Source organism: Poecilia reticulata, linkage group LG9 (genome assembly GCF_000633615.1).
Source record: "Poecilia reticulata strain Guanapo linkage group LG9, Guppy_female_1.0+MT, whole genome shotgun sequence".
Taxonomy (NCBI): Eukaryota; Metazoa; Chordata; class Actinopteri; order Cyprinodontiformes; family Poeciliidae; genus Poecilia; species Poecilia reticulata.
The window spans coordinates 25400180-25415906 of NC_024339.1; the positions used below are offsets into that span (position 1 = coordinate 25400180).

Genomic DNA, 15727 nt, shown 5'->3' on the forward strand with positions numbered 1-15727 from the left:
TTTTTTTTTTTTTTTTCTTTTTGTCCCCCGTCATCAGTCGACATAAATACCCAGTATGTCACAGCAGGCTATGCTCCAAACGCCCCCTCAGTGCTTATCTCTACAAAATGTGAATCTGTTATTCTACAGTAATGGAAACCATGTTGGTAACATCTTAACATATTACATTCACTCAAACACACTGTGAAACTCTATCTTACCGCTGTGTCAAAGCTCTTTTTATACAGCGGGAATGTGGGGGGATGTGGTGAAACACAACGTTTTGCCCAAAGCACAAACTCTATGTGAATGCACACACAGACTACAAGGTTTCTTTTTTATTCTTTATTTATATCTTTTTTTTTTTTTTTCTTAAGAGGACAATTCAAAAAAAGCTGAAAACACAAGAGTATTGTGCGCTTTAATGTTTTGAAGCTCTTGTATGTGTCTCTTTTTACGTTTGCAGACTGGTAGAGGTTCAGATTTCTGCAGGCAATTTGTTTCAGGTAACTGGAGCTTTCAACAGCAGTTGAGTGTGTCTTGGGAACTATTAGGGGAAAAAAAGAGTGTGTTCAAGCTTTTCAAAATGTTGATGGATCCAACATAATGAGCGTGTAACTGATCACAAAGATAGACAGATAAGAATTTTTTTTTCCTTGAGTTAAGAATATTGCTACATGGGAGAGAGGAAAGCTAAACAGAGTGCTATCCAGCATTAGAGATATTAGGCTTTAGGTAGCACATTGTTATTCACTTACTGCTCCTATTGGGAAAGCTGTAGGCTTTTTTTTTTAGTCCTTTTGTTGCCAGAAATCTTTGAATTGAATCAGTGTGCAGTCAGCATACTGGAGGCAAGAACAGCTAAACGTTCAGTTTTGTGAGGATGCTACTAAAACCGTCAAGTTTTATGTCTGTTAATGTTCATTTTATGCTTTTAAGTCTCTTAAGTTGCTATGTTTTTTTTATCCTGGTAAGGTTTTCAGTAGCCCCCTCTTGCTGTTATTTTAAACACTTTTTTTTGTTTCCTATTGGGACAGGAGGGCTGTAGAAAAGAGGGAGGAGAAATGCTCCAGGTAAAACATCACTATTTAGGGCAAGATTCTATGGAGGGCGTCAGGGAGACAAGAGGTTGGAATTTTTCTTTTCTATTTTTTTATTTAAGTGCAGACAGCTCCAATTTACCCTCCAGTGTTCTGTCGACTGAGACAATCATCACACATCGATGTCTCAGGTTTGGAGGACATATGGTAATGAGTTCAGACTGACTGACTGATGTGACTTAAACTGTTGGGTATTTGGGAGGGGGTGGCTGCAGTCCAACGTGGACATGGGGGCAGGTTTATAAAAGACTTTGCCAGCAGCCATAGTAAGAACAGACCAGGACGTTGGTCCCGGGAGCACATCTGAGACTCGGTCTGTCATTGAGGTAATTACGTCCATGGTTACGGTATCTGTAGGAAAGGCTGATCTCAGACCTGTGGCTCTAATGATACTCTCATGTTGCTAAAATGTCCTTGACTGCCCCCACGTTCTGCATACCCACAGACACTTCTGGGAAATGATCATTGAGAATGAACACTTTTTATACATTTATATTCAAACAAAATCTTTTGAATCATTTAAGTGTGTACACACCAGCGAAAGTGACATGAGTATCAAATTTGAACACGAGTCACACATAAGTCGCAAAAGCAAGAATGTACACTTATTGTCTATATTCAAAACATGCTGTACAAATATGTCAAAAAAAACTTGAATCTGTAAGTAGACTTGCCTTCAGAGAGTCTAGACTCGACTCATGCTCCTCACCTAAAGACTTGAGTCTTGATTTTGAGGTACCTAGTAAAGACTTAAACTTCACTCAGACTCAGCCTCTACAAACTTTAGACTTGATGTACAGGAGGAGGTTTGTAAAAAGTAAAATGACCTGTACTTGTAAAGCGCTTCACGCTACCTTCACGCATTCACCCATTCACAGAGCAGGTGGTGAGAATGGTAACCCACCTCTGTCACAAGACAATCTCTTATGCCACGGTTATTAATAATTTTGCAATTTTGTTGTAAACCATCCAAGTCCTGAAATGGGCTTTTGTTAAGTTAAATCAAAATATGTTAACTTAAAGATGGCTCTTCGAAAAACAACTTGTGAACAACAAACAGCATATTGAAGGTATTTGCTCTAAATGTTTAGCATATTTAAAAGTACCTTGCACTATTCTCACTCCATCTTCCTTTGCAAACCTACCTAGCTAGCTGGCTTCCCCTAACCCTCTGAGACCTGACAGAACTTTGTTTGACCCCTCGTTTTTACATATGTCATATACAATTTGCCACACGCAGGCCTAGCTGACGGTTGCAGCTAGAAAAGACAGAAATCTCAGTCGAAGTCCCGTCCACTATGAAGTCAAGGGCATGCTTTGAACTGAAACAGGTTCATTTTTTACCTCGCCATCATCCTTTTTTCAATTTATTCCCTGCCACACTCTACATCATTTATAGTCTCATGCTCATGCTAATGATGCTGATTTCACAGGGTGTCAAAGCTCTAGAGAATTACATCTCCGCAATGATGGGTTGCTTACCGGCTGGGTCAAATTCACTGTATATTTATCTACACGGGTGTTTGCTATTGTTTCACTAATGTATCAGAGACAGGGAGATGTCTGAATATAGAGCAGAAGAAAGTGAGAATGGCACTCCTGACATCATGAGTCTTTGTCAGGTTTGAAACTAGAATGGCAGAAAGTGAGTGGCCATGCTTAAAGAATCCCTGTATTCTAGTCTAAGACCACACACTGCGCCTGTATCAGCCCACCTCGCACCGCTGTGATTGATTCTCTGCCCAGAGGCTGTAATCCCTGAACCCTACACCTTTACTGGACCGCGTCCCCTCTCTTACACTTTTTCTGCTCCCCCAGTGTTTCACAGCACCTGGGCAGCATCATCAGTTATGACAACATAAGAGAATAAATCAACAAACTGCTGCCATTGCCTTGTATCCAATGGTTGTCTGCAACAGCTCTCAATAAACTCAAGATATTTTTTTTCCCCCGTCTCTTGCTTTCTCCTTGCTCTCTCTTGTTTTAATCTCCAATGGCAGACATTGGAATCCTGCTGTCAGCATAACGGAAGAATATTAGCACGGCTGGCCCCACCTGGACCCGCCGCTCCTCAACCTGTCCCCTCCCTGTAATTATCCCTTAGCCCTTTTTCCCATTAACCTACTCCCTTTGATCCCCACACATGCTGATATTATGCAAAACTGCTGAATAGAGAGACAGAGAACGTGCAAAACACCAAGCAGTTACCCATGGTTTCTGATTTCCTTACTTATTCTCGTCTTCTTTTGCTCTCTATCTCTTCCTAATTATCTGCCTCTTTGTCATGGATTAAATTAATTTCAAAGGAGTCTGTCAAGATAGAATGGGGATGAAGAAGAGAGGGATAGAGTAGGGGGGAGGAAGGAGAAAATAAAAGTATTGGACATTTTTACATGCCATCAAAGATGAATGAATCTCAAAAAGCAGCCTGCTAAATCACTATTTCCCTTTTTTCTCCTCGTGGATGTATCAAGTAAAAGCTCTTCATTAGTTCTGGGGCCTAAAAGCAAATACCGGGGTCTGCACAATGCTGAAGGTCTACAACTGACCTTTCTTTGGTTTTAATCATTGCAACTCTTGACAACTTAATAAGTTGAAGGTGCTGGGTTGCAGCCTAACGTAATAAGGCCCACACCAAAGCCTTGGCCACCTATGATTGCTCCCATAAGTCTTAGCACATCTGGCCCCGTGTCCTTGGGTGATAGATATTTTCTACAACTTTCCAGCATCACAGCCCTTCATTAGAAATATGAATGATACAGTGCAGAGTCTCCCTGTGCAAAAAAAGCCAAATGATTGTATTGCTCTACTACTGCCACTTCAATCTTTCCAGTACAGAGTGACCGCATTACCGCTTCTCTGCTTAACATCTTGTGGGGCTTAACATATTAATACACTTTTTATTGAGGGGTCTACTTTGTAAATCACACTAACACATTTATTCCCTTCCAGATAAAGTGTACAGTTGGCTGGTAAATATGTAATGGATCCATGATGATTTATTGCTTCTATGGATGGATTCTGTACCTTTGTTGATGCGACATAAGATGTATAATTCTGTACACAGTAAAGTTACCGTACGTTTTTATGAAGACAGTTTTTTTTTTTTCACCCACCACTTTTTCAGCTTTCCCTGTCCACAGAGAAGGAAATTAATCCACAGCTATGTGAGGACTCTTATAGTTGCCTTAAGATGAGTGGGTAATCCCTGATTTATTTGCATTCTTAAAGAAATGTATTGGCTCTTACCTCAGAGTTAACATTTATTTAGCTGACATAATAGCTTGTGCTGAAATGAACCTTGAAAGTAAAAATATAGAAATCAATCCATCTCGTATATACGGGAAGTGTGTAGAGGTGTTTTCTTGTGCATCCCATTAAAGTATCCAAACATGTCTTCTATCATTTAAAATAATTCAAAGCGATACAGTTAAAGATTTTGTTTGAACTTTATGTGAACCTGCTTGTCTTAAGGTGTCAGCTCAACCTACACCCCGCTGCCACTTTATTAGTTTGTCCTGTTCAGTTGCTTGTTCTTGAAAATAGTGATTGAGCCATGTTAGCAACTCTGGATTTAGACATGGAAACCTGGTGACAACAGTTGATGAAGTTTGAAGTATGGAGGAGGAACTGCACTCTCTGGGATTTTTTTCCCTTTTCTGAGACAGATAATATATCCATTGAGTTGCAAAATGAAAATGGCCTTGTTGATGTTGAAGGTCAGAGAAGACTGGTTCAAGATGGTACAAAGACAGCCATGGTATGCACATTATCATCTTTAAATGCATAGCACACTTTAAACATCAAAGCAGATAGGTTACAGTAGTAGAACGTCACACAAGATGTCACTCCTCTGCAAAGAATAGAAAATTAACATTTCCATGGGCTCACTACAAATTAAAGAATAATGTAGCATTGTCTGATGAGTCTTGGTTTTGACGGCCAACTTCAGATGGTAGGGTCAAAATTTGATTTAAACAACATAAAAGCACATGTCCGTCCTGCTTTGGATACATTTGGCATCCTTTGTGTCCCTCAGTACCAACCGTACATTGTTTAAATGTCACTCTGTTTGGGAGTTGTTGCTGTCCAATGTCTGTCTCTCTTATGGCCACTGTGTGCTCAGCTTTTGAGCTTCTGCTGCTTTCAGCAAAAATAATGCCTAATAAAGCTCAAGTTATTTCAAACTCATTTTCTTGAACATGACAATGAGTTCATTGTACTCCAGAGACTTCATATTCCACATCTCAGCTCAGCAGAGCAATGTCAGGATGTGCTGCGAAAAGATATTTACATCATGGGTGTGTTGTTGATAAATTTGAAAGCACTGCATGATGGTAACATGTCAACAACAGGGATTAGTGAGGTGCACCTTATTAAGTGATTTTTTTTTGTCTTTTTCTGCAGAGCACTTTCTTACTTTCCTGCTGGACACCAGCAATTCAACACACCAAAGAGTTCATTTAAAAAGCTACAGAATGGGGTAAGCTACTATCATTATCATTACTATCAAAACCTTTTAACATATCGTTAGAAAAGGGTTTGCAGTTTCTTTTACTGGACTGTGACACATGCAGCCATCACAGGCTCCATCCGGCCTCCCACGCATTGCTCTGAACAGATGCTTGTCCACCGAGTTTACTTTACATCTTTATTGGTTTTCCCACTCAAAGGACCGGCTTGTTTCCCTGTTGGAAGCAGAAGGCAAGCTGAAGGTTTCAGGTTTTTCAAGGAAGGCACCTAAGTCTCTCTGTTGTATGGCTAAGTTTTGATCTCCTGCTCTCTGTTCGCAGAAAGGCTGATGAAGCAGTTTGATCCCTCCCTCCCCCCTCCTGAGTTTTCTGTCGGAGATATTTTAATGACCCGGCTTTTGTTTGGGGGTCAACTCGCCTCCTTGTGAGCGCTGTGGAATCTATAGCAAGCCCGCTGTTGATTAGGTCTCCTTAAAGGTGATGATAAAAGCCCTTGTGGGAGATGCACTTCATTGAAAAGGGTGATGTGGAAAGGGGGAAAAGATGAAGAGGTGGTATGGAGACACCAAGAACGTATTAAAGCCAAGCCCTTGCTCTTTTAAATCCACCCGTAATAGGGACATTAGAAATTTAAATGTAAATTGCCTATTAGATTTCTATGCAAGGTATCTCTGTTCACCTTTGTGAATGCAGCAAGAAAATGTCTGTTCTCTTTGCACACGCATAAAAATAACTCAGTTAAGTGCAATGGATCTAGTTGATTAATTTTGAGTTATTTATAGGCAGATGGAGCATAAAAATTATTTATAATTAATTAATCACATTTTAATTGGAAACTATATATCGACAAAATAAGCAACATTTTCAATTCAAAAGCCCTTTTTGCTACGAAATGATTTAATAAATAGATCTGTGAGCTCAATAATGCATTTATTATTTTTAATCTGCTATTTAGGTTATTCTACCGTCAGATTGAAGCAAAGTGCTTTATACCATTCAGCTTTCAAGTGTTTCAGGAACCTCTCGTCATTCATGGATTCTTTGAAAAACGTACTTGTTTGGAAATGTGGACGCTGACATTAGCATTGGAAACATCTGTGGTTGTGTCATGTTTTCCATTGAGATGGTATGTTGGGTTTGAATATATTTGGTGAATGGCCAACTCTTTTGTGCACAGCACAAAAGAATAGTCTTTTAGGTCTGAATATGCAGTTTTTATGTTACTACTTAACAAAAAAAATTCTACATAAATATGTTGGGTGTAGTAGCTGTTGTAACTTACCTAACATGAAATTCATTGGGTCTCTGTGATGCATTCTTGTGCCTGACATCTTTATTCAGTTTCCTACAACATTCAAAATTAGTTACTGAACTTTTTGTCTTTGGTCTGTATGACTGTTCATACATAAATGAGCTTAATTTAGAGCACAAGGTTAAAGGACCAGCCAGGTCCCTGCCTTCAGGGTTTTCACATCGGCTCTGACAGAAAGCCGTGCAAACCGCTGGGAAATGTTTCATTGGTCATGACACATTATGCTGCTGAGTGAGAGTCACATTAAACTTTTCACTTACTCCATCATTGCTTAAATGTTAATGTCATGTATGCCTGCTGACAAATCTCCAATCCTGGATCCACTAGAGAGTTGAGCAACTCAGACTGCTTCCTCCAATTAAGGTAATTCCTTCAGTCTTAACATACAAAAATAAATGCTACTTTGTTTTCAACACGTATATTTTTGTTTTATGCTGGCTCTGGAGCTCCGACCCCTCATGGCAGTTGATGAGAAAGAAACAAATACTTAATTGATTTACATACTTCTTTTAATTAAGTAAACATAGTTTTAGCAGTGGATACGACTCTTTGCAATACGAGTGATGTTTTTATGAGAATAACTTTGGCTTGTCATTGTTTTTCAAAAAGCATAGTTCCATACACAAAAACAAAATAAACATCAACATAAAGAATTTTATTTGTTGAATAGTCGACTTTAGAATGTAACAATTGAAGTAAATTAGGGATTTCAGTTAGCATATCTTTGAAAGTTTAGAAAGCATACTCCAGATAAGTCACAGCATTCTTCACACATATTGATACCCTTAAATTTTAACGCACGTAAAAATCCTAAAAATTATTTTGTGTTGTTTTACATTTATTCCGAGGGGGAGAAAAAAAAATCCCAATTTAAGAAATAATGGGTACATTGCCCATTAATTGTACAACCGCTTTTGAAAAACTGACCAAACATATTTAAAATGTCCTGTTGAACATGTGCTCTGTTAAGTTCCCCAACTCCTTCGGAAGACAAAAAGTCCCACAGCATAATTCCTACTTAACAGTAGTTATGAGACGTTTTTGCACATAGTCATTGTTTTGGTTCATGGAAAACTGTGGATTTGTAGATTAAAACCTCATCAAAACCATGGTGTCGTCTGGCCAAAGTACACGGTTGATGTCCAAGCAACATTTTTAATTGGTAGGACAACTTAAGCTTTTCTTGGCATACCTCTCAACCAGCGACTTTGCATATAGATACCACCCGATATTTGTTCTGAAGACTCGGTGACCCCAAGAATCCAATCTTTGCTTGAGCTCTTTACCCGATTTCTTCCTCACTGTTTAATCATTTGTCTGACTGTTGCCACGGTTTGTCAAGTTGCTGTTTTTCTTTGCAGATATGTTCTAAAGTCTTTTAGGCTTTCCGATTGTGAAAAATTATTAAGACATTTTTGCCTTTCTTTCACATCATAAAAATATGTCTATAATGAAACAAAAAGTGAAATATCCTAAATAAGTTATTGCCACTTTGTTGGGTTCAATAAAAATGCTTTGGTTATGTTTAGTTATCCAAGTCGGCATCGGACCAAAAATTGTGAAATAACTTTATTTCTTAACCATAGATTTGTATCATTTTTTTTTTTTAAAAAGATAGATTTTTTTTTTCTTACGGCTCTCTTAAAGTCTTTGTTTTATTTAATCTTGTTTTATTTTATTGGAAATGTCTGCTTAATATTTATTTTCAGAACAGTTTTTTTTTCAACGATGTCTGAATTATTCAGACATAAATAGGGATCTTAAGTCAAGGGATGAATTGTCTTTGTTCAGCTTCTTGGTAGAATGTTACAAATTCTTTCCATTTGTTTTAAGAAATGTATTTTGTCTGGAGAAAGTTGTATTTTATCTCCATCTTATCCTCAAATAGATATTAACTCACAGCCTTACACACAATGATCACAGTCCTGTAGATGATCGACTGAAACTTAATTCATGTCCTAGATTATTGCCAGATTTTTCCAACTTTTCAAAGACATAACTTTGTTCATGTATGCTTGATTCTTCTTCTGTCCTCACTAGATTTTACATAGGGAACTAACACAGGCAATATATAAAGAACACGTAGGCATCCAGGGACAAGCATAAACACTACTTCAAATTATTATATCCATTGTTTTAATAATTTAGATTATTTCTTCATTTAAGTGGATTAGTCCAGGAAGGATTTTGGATAACATATTTTTTTAAACATGTCATAAGTATTAGTGGTGCAATAAGAAATGCAAAGAAACAGATGGCGCATTCCAGAGATGCTGCACTTGGTCAGTTGATTCCAACTCCTTTTGATCGTACCATCATTTTACTTTGTCACATGTGAAAACGCAGCATTTGGTATTAATCTTTTTTTTTTCTTTTTTTTTTTCAGCCATACAAGGGAAAAATGTTCACTAGGGTCAGCCAGGGGACAAGAGGAGATCCAAAGTGTGAGAGAGGGAGGAAGAAAAGCAGACAAGTGGAAGAGAAGGAGATTAGGAGGAAAATAAATGTAACACAGACAAGAGAGCTTTATTAATAGGATTATGGGATCACAGATTTTGATATTTCATTGGTTCTAAAAGGGAGTAACAATGTTGAAGAATTCTTAGAGGCAAGGGAAAGGAATACAAAATATGTTAACTGTAATTTACGGATTTTGTATCTTTGGGAGGTGAAAACAGAATTTTGCCAAAAAGAACAGCTTTCGTAATGGTTGACTTTTTGCGAACCGTATGCAAGATGTCTGGAATGTAACCGCCTCATGCTGTTACACTTGGCATTTCATCCAAATTGTGGTTCTTTTATGATTTTACTATTTTGCGGTTTTGCATGAGTTTACATCATAGGTCGCCAGTCTAAATTATTTTAATAACAGAAAATGCTGTCGCTTATACCGCTTCATAAAGTTATGTTTATTGATGCCTCATAGCCAGTGTCAAGCTGTGACGAATCACTAAAGTTAGACCATAAAAGAGGCCACCACCTTTAATAGGGAGGGGAGGTGCTGGCTCATTACTAAATGTAGCAGTTAAACTCATTCAAACACTTTAGCAAGACCAAGTAAATCATATTCCTATTATTTTACCACTCATTTTATGATAGCTATAGTTCTCTCTAAGAAAAATTATATTGCTATTTTTAATGCCCTTTTTTCCTGGATCATTAAGCACAAACATAGGCTGAGTGTTAGAAAGATGTAAACCATTACAGAAAGAGAGACTATAAAACAAAGTAAAGCCAACCTTTTCTTTCTCTGTGTTTCTTTCTTTTATTTACACAATTTTAGAGTCACTGTCAACACATTTATTGAGCTGTATTTTCAATCTGCGTGCACAGAAGAACCAAGAACAAATAAAAAAATGAAAGAATTTCTCTCCAGTGTCTCTCTGAGACTAGCAAATCAATGTAAAACAAATGATAAGAACACATCTTGGATGAATTGTGTCTGAAAACAAACACAAAAGGTTAGGAGGAGAAAAACTGAGTGATCATTCTGCTGATTAGTTTGTCAGTGATTCTGAGTTCCATGCAGAAGTATCCACACCTATTGAGCTTCTTCAAATCGTGTCATATTTCAACCATAAATATCAATGTGTTTTGTCTTTTCGTCTTTGTACAGATAGGCACATTCTGCTTCAAAGCTGTAACTGGAACAAACGTAATGCATCTTTTGAAAAATATGTTCTCGACACCTGTAATCAGACACGCTGGAATAGATATGGGTTAAACCAATTAACTTCTGAAGGAATCTGATTAGTGAATGCAACCGTTGACGGTGTCAAAGTCCAGCACAGATGCATCTGTTTACTAGAAAATGTTGGTTAACAAGCAACACCCTGAAAACCAAAGAACACAGCAACGACAAAAGCCTTCAAGTTGTTCAAAGGTTAATGAACAACATTTGACCCTCTGATGCAGCAGTAATATGGCACAGGAACAAGCCTCCCCATGACACAGCCATCCTGGCTGAAAGGAGATGAGAAGATCCAGAAGTTGGGTAAAATAATCTTTTGACAGGATTGCTGTTAGTAATGCACTTCACACGTTAGACCTTAGTGCAACCCTTGCAAGAAGAAAGCAAAATTTGTAGGAAAGCCATTAGAAGTACCATTCACACTTTGCCACAAAACATGTCAAAAAACTTAGCTCTTAAGCATTACAAACACTTTGTGGGCGTAAAAATGGCATTGCACACCCCACTTGAATACACTGCCCATGTTCCACAATGTTCAGCGGAACATGGTGGTGGTAGCATCATGCTGTGGGAATATTTTTCTTCAGTGGGACAGAGAAACTGCTCTGTGTTGATGGAAAGGTGGATGGATTCATTTTGCATAAGCAGGACCTTCAACATACAGCCAAAGCTGCAATGGATTGGTGTAGATCAAAGCATATTCACATGTCCAGGTCCAAATTTGAACTGAAAATATGTCAAGATTAAAATCTAATGTTTGTGTACACTGTACATGCAATTTGACTGCAACTGAACTATTTTGTAAAGAAGAATGAGCAAGAAACACAGGAGACCATCAGAGGTAATCGCAGTGAAAAGTAGTTCTAGAAAGCATTGACACAGGAGGACTGAATACAAATTCATGCTCATCTTTTTAGATTTGGATTGTACTTCTAAAATGACTTGGGGAAAACCATGAATTATTTGGACAACTGTGATTTTAATGTGACAAATTCTGAAAAAGTTTAAGAGGTGTGAGCGGTGTAGGTCTGTTTTTAACTACTGTGAATGGTTGCTGCCCCCTTGTTTTCCAGCTTGTGAATGTTGGGTATCCATTTCAGTAAGTCGTCTAATGTCAAAGATAATCCATCCTCATGTAACTACAGTCACTTTGTGTTGCCACTGACTTTCCTTCAGCTCCTTTGAAACCAAGTCCTTTATTTCTTTTCATATAAGAATTTAGTTACAGTTGTCTGCTGTCACTTACCATCTTATTGTCGTATTATGTTTCCCACAGCGGGGCTGATGGTTTTACAGCAGCTTTCTTCCAGTCTCTCGTCCGACTTGGAATACTTCCAAAAACTCTTAACATGGCAAAGCTTAACTTTCCGAGACTCCTGTTCAAATGGATTGTGTTCTAAATCATTACGAACGCGAAGGAGAGCGTTCTGCAATATTTGAATCAAATTCGACTTCTTACAAGCAGTGCTAAGTCTATTCAGAGCGCGAACATGGGAAATCGGCGATCGTTTAGTGCACATCTTTTCAAGTGGATGAGGGGGAGGAGAAAGGTTGTGATTTTGAATGCCTCAATTTGATGAGCTTTGACAGTAATGCAGCCACACTGGCGAATATGGCAGATTTCTGTGACACCCATTCCATAGGACTGTGGCTATGCTTCTGCTTCGATCATTAGAAGAGACTTCTGAGGGAGACAACTGCAAGTGAGTAATGGTGTTGAAGCCAGCTTGCATAAACATGTCAGGGAGCAGAAAAGTTCTCATGTCAGCAAGATATTTTATTTTTTTCACAGAGTGACATACTAAACAGTTAAAATCCCCAATGCCAGGATCTCGGCGCTCTACCACATTACAGTATTGGTTTCAAATGCAATAAGAGCGTGAGAATCGCATTTTGAATCCCTTTCACGTTTACTTTCTACCACAGCCACCTTGTTAGCCAGCCATGTTTGTTTTTTTCCTCTCTCCTATGTGTAGTTTCTCTGCAGGCATGGCTTTGGAAGTGGTGATGAATGAGTGGAAGTTGACTCATTATTAAAGGTGGGAGATGATTAATAAGGACCATGTGTGTTTTCCTCTATAGTGTAAATAAAATATATCATTCACGTAATGCAGTGCTGAGCTCGTAGAGTGATTTATGGCATGTTAAAATGCAAAAAGAGCCAAAGGCTGAAGCCCTCTCAGACATGCTGCCATGACAGTGGCCTACCCCCGCTGCTTTAACATGACTTAGAGATCTCACACCGCCGCTTGCGCTATCGCTCTCTGTTTCCTTATCTCAATTTGCAAACACACCAGATTTATTTGTCTCAGACTTTAAGGAGAGTTCCCAAGACTGTTCCGAGGTCATTGAGAACGAATACAAATGAGACCTCCAGGAACCTTGGGCTTCAGAGTCTGAATAAATTACATTTGGGTGTTTGTCACTGATAAAATAGGCAATCTCACACCTAAAGAACCAAATGTGTTGTTTCGTTCGAAATGTTGATTGTGAAGAGTGGAGAACTGTACTTTACACACAAACCCCAAACCATCACGTTTAGTTGCTCTGCTTCCAAAGGGACTCACCGTTCAACCTTGGTGTCCAGAAGAAGACGCATTACTGGTGCCAGTCTGCATGGCAGACCGCCGCCACTCCTCACCCAAGGTATCGATTCACTCCGGACCTCACCATTTTGTCAACTTCAAATCCTGATGGAGTGTCTCTGTTTAAATGTTTGAAGTTAAACTTCCAGCAAGACACATGTTCCCCGGATTATCTCCTCATCAATCTTTGTGCCTGTAATGTGTTTATTAGGGAAGTCCATGTTTTCATCTCTTTTATTTTGGCTGTCAGCTCATGTTCTGCATGCACCTGTTTTACAAATCAAAGAATCCACTCGGTATGCTACATGTATTCACTGCTAATATATAAAGAAAGTGGTGAAGACGTCCGAAGCAGTTTAGGTTGGAAAGGCAGTAATGCAATGTTTGAAGATTTCACAGATTGCTGTTCAGTCGATATTCACAAAACTGAAAGACTGTGGCAAAATTGCAGATCTACAAAGACATAGCCGGCCACCTACTGTAAGAGATCCATAGGAACTCTGAATGGGCTGTAGAGCCACAGCTCAGGTGGGAGAACCTATTTCCTGGACAGACATGAGTCATGTACTCCACAAATCCTTTATCAACAGTAGTCGAGAAAGAAAGCTGCTGCTGATAACCATCAGATGTCTTATTTGCACTTTTTTACAAGCTGCCTAGTGCCCACAGTAAACATGTGGAAAAGGATGGTTTGGTGAAATGATTCCACAACTAGCCTTTTTAGCCCACATGCTTATACTTTGTGTGGGGGAAGACTGAAAGTGCAAAATACTCTGAAATCAACATCACAACATGACGGCGGCAGCATTATCAGCATTATGTTCTTGACTTTTATCTAATATTGCCAGGGAATGTGGTAAGAGTTAAGATTCTGTAAATGAAGTTTAAAAAGACAACACATTTTTCTTGGAATTTAAAAAATGTGAAGTTGGTTGTAACCAGACAAATGTGGAAAGTTACTGTATGGGTAATCTAAGCAAAACACTTTCTCATATTTTGTCTTCTGAATAAAATTTTGTTAAGATTCACATGTAGTCAACCTATTTTCTAAGAAGTCACTGGGGCTATACTCTTCTGTAACTTTATTAGTCAGTGGTATCGGTGGTTAACCTGTGCTAAAACAGAAAAGCAGACATTATATGCAAGCTTTACAGCTGTAAGTAATGATCCCTAAAAAGAATTAAAGGGTCTTGCAAAAGATGCATGAGCATTTTAGAAACTTATTTCCTTTTCAGAGGTAAGCATCCCCCATTCCTGTTTTCTGTGCCATTACCTTAATTTAATGTTAAAAGTAGAACAAGGAGTGCAATTGGGTCAAATTTAGAGGAGTGTTTAGTCCTCTAAATTTGGACTAAACAAATTTAGTCCAAATTTGTTTAGTCCACAAATTTGGACTAGATTATTTTACTTGTCTGCAGCTTCTGTTGCATTAAATTTTGCTCCATAAACATGTGCTTGTGTGAGTTTCTGCTTGTGTAGGCAACTTGCATGCATGAACACAGACCATCGGCGAGACAATGTATGTTGGAAAAATAACAATGGAACCTTGAGTAGCCCTATGATTCAGTATCCTGCCCATTCCCCGTAGTTCCTGACCTGAGGGAAGGATCCGTCTTTCTTTGGCAGGCTCCACAACCACTCCCCCTCCTCCCCCTTGCTGCAGTTATCATCGCTTCATCTCAAATAGGAAAATAGGGGCATTCGCAGCGGCTGTTTTTGGGTTAGAGCTATTTCTCCAAATTTCTTTTTTCAAGTCAAGCCCTTGCAGGCCTGCTGGTGGCAGCTGTGTGTTCTGCTGTTCACTGGGGGCATGCCCTGGTTTCATGTGCGCTGTTGTGGTGGTGGGGGTGAAGCCGAGAGAGCAGGGTGGGGGATGCAAAGAGAAAGATGGAGGAGGAGAATAGACCCACTCCCGTTGTGCCACTCTGCCCCGGCCCCAGCCAGGGTGACACACTTACCAGCTAACATTCTGCCACCGCGCACTGACGCTGCAGGAAAAGCTACGCTCCCGCTTTGAACGGGGGCACTGGGTGCAGAGCCTGGGATATCTCTTGGAGGAGACTCCTAAATCAGGCTGCCGTGGGAGATGGATGGTAATGTGCTGTCTCAGTGTCTTAAAGTACAAAGTTAGACCCACAGATTCTTGCTGAGAGAGGCTACAAAGCACCGGCTCCCTCATATGCTTTGTTTACACAGCCAGTGGAGTGGGACTACTTTACCTGGACCCTCTGAGTTCACTCACACAAATCCCCCCAATATGTTCAAGTGAACATAAGGAGCTTAGCCCAGAGAAGGCAATTCAGTCTGCTTTTCCAGCCGTTTTCTGGAAGTGACAAATTAGAGATGTTAAACAGCCTGGTGTGGGTATTACAACTAAAGAAGCATTTTGGTGAGGGATATGTACAAAGCATTATTACTACATTCAGCGATGCTTTAAGCTTAGGCTTAAGTTCAAGTATTAACTTCATTATAAACGCCCAAGTGGAACTGATAACCTATAAAAACATCCTGTACATGGACTTCACTTAGGCACAAGGATTTCATGACGTTCTAGATTTATTTTTCATTATGACATAAAATTGACAATA

General features: G+C 39.1%; 1 long non-coding RNA gene across 1 annotated transcript in view; it reads left to right on the forward strand.

Moving 5' to 3' along the window:
* The first annotated feature begins 5484 nt into the window (after positions 1-5484).
* Positions 5485-15727, forward strand: part of LOC103470459 (uncharacterized) — a 62798-nt gene continuing 52555 nt past the window's right edge. The window contains exon 1 of the long non-coding RNA XR_534489.1: positions 5485-5562. This is a non-coding gene — a long non-coding RNA (uncharacterized LOC103470459). The remainder of the gene's footprint in view (positions 5563-15727) is intronic.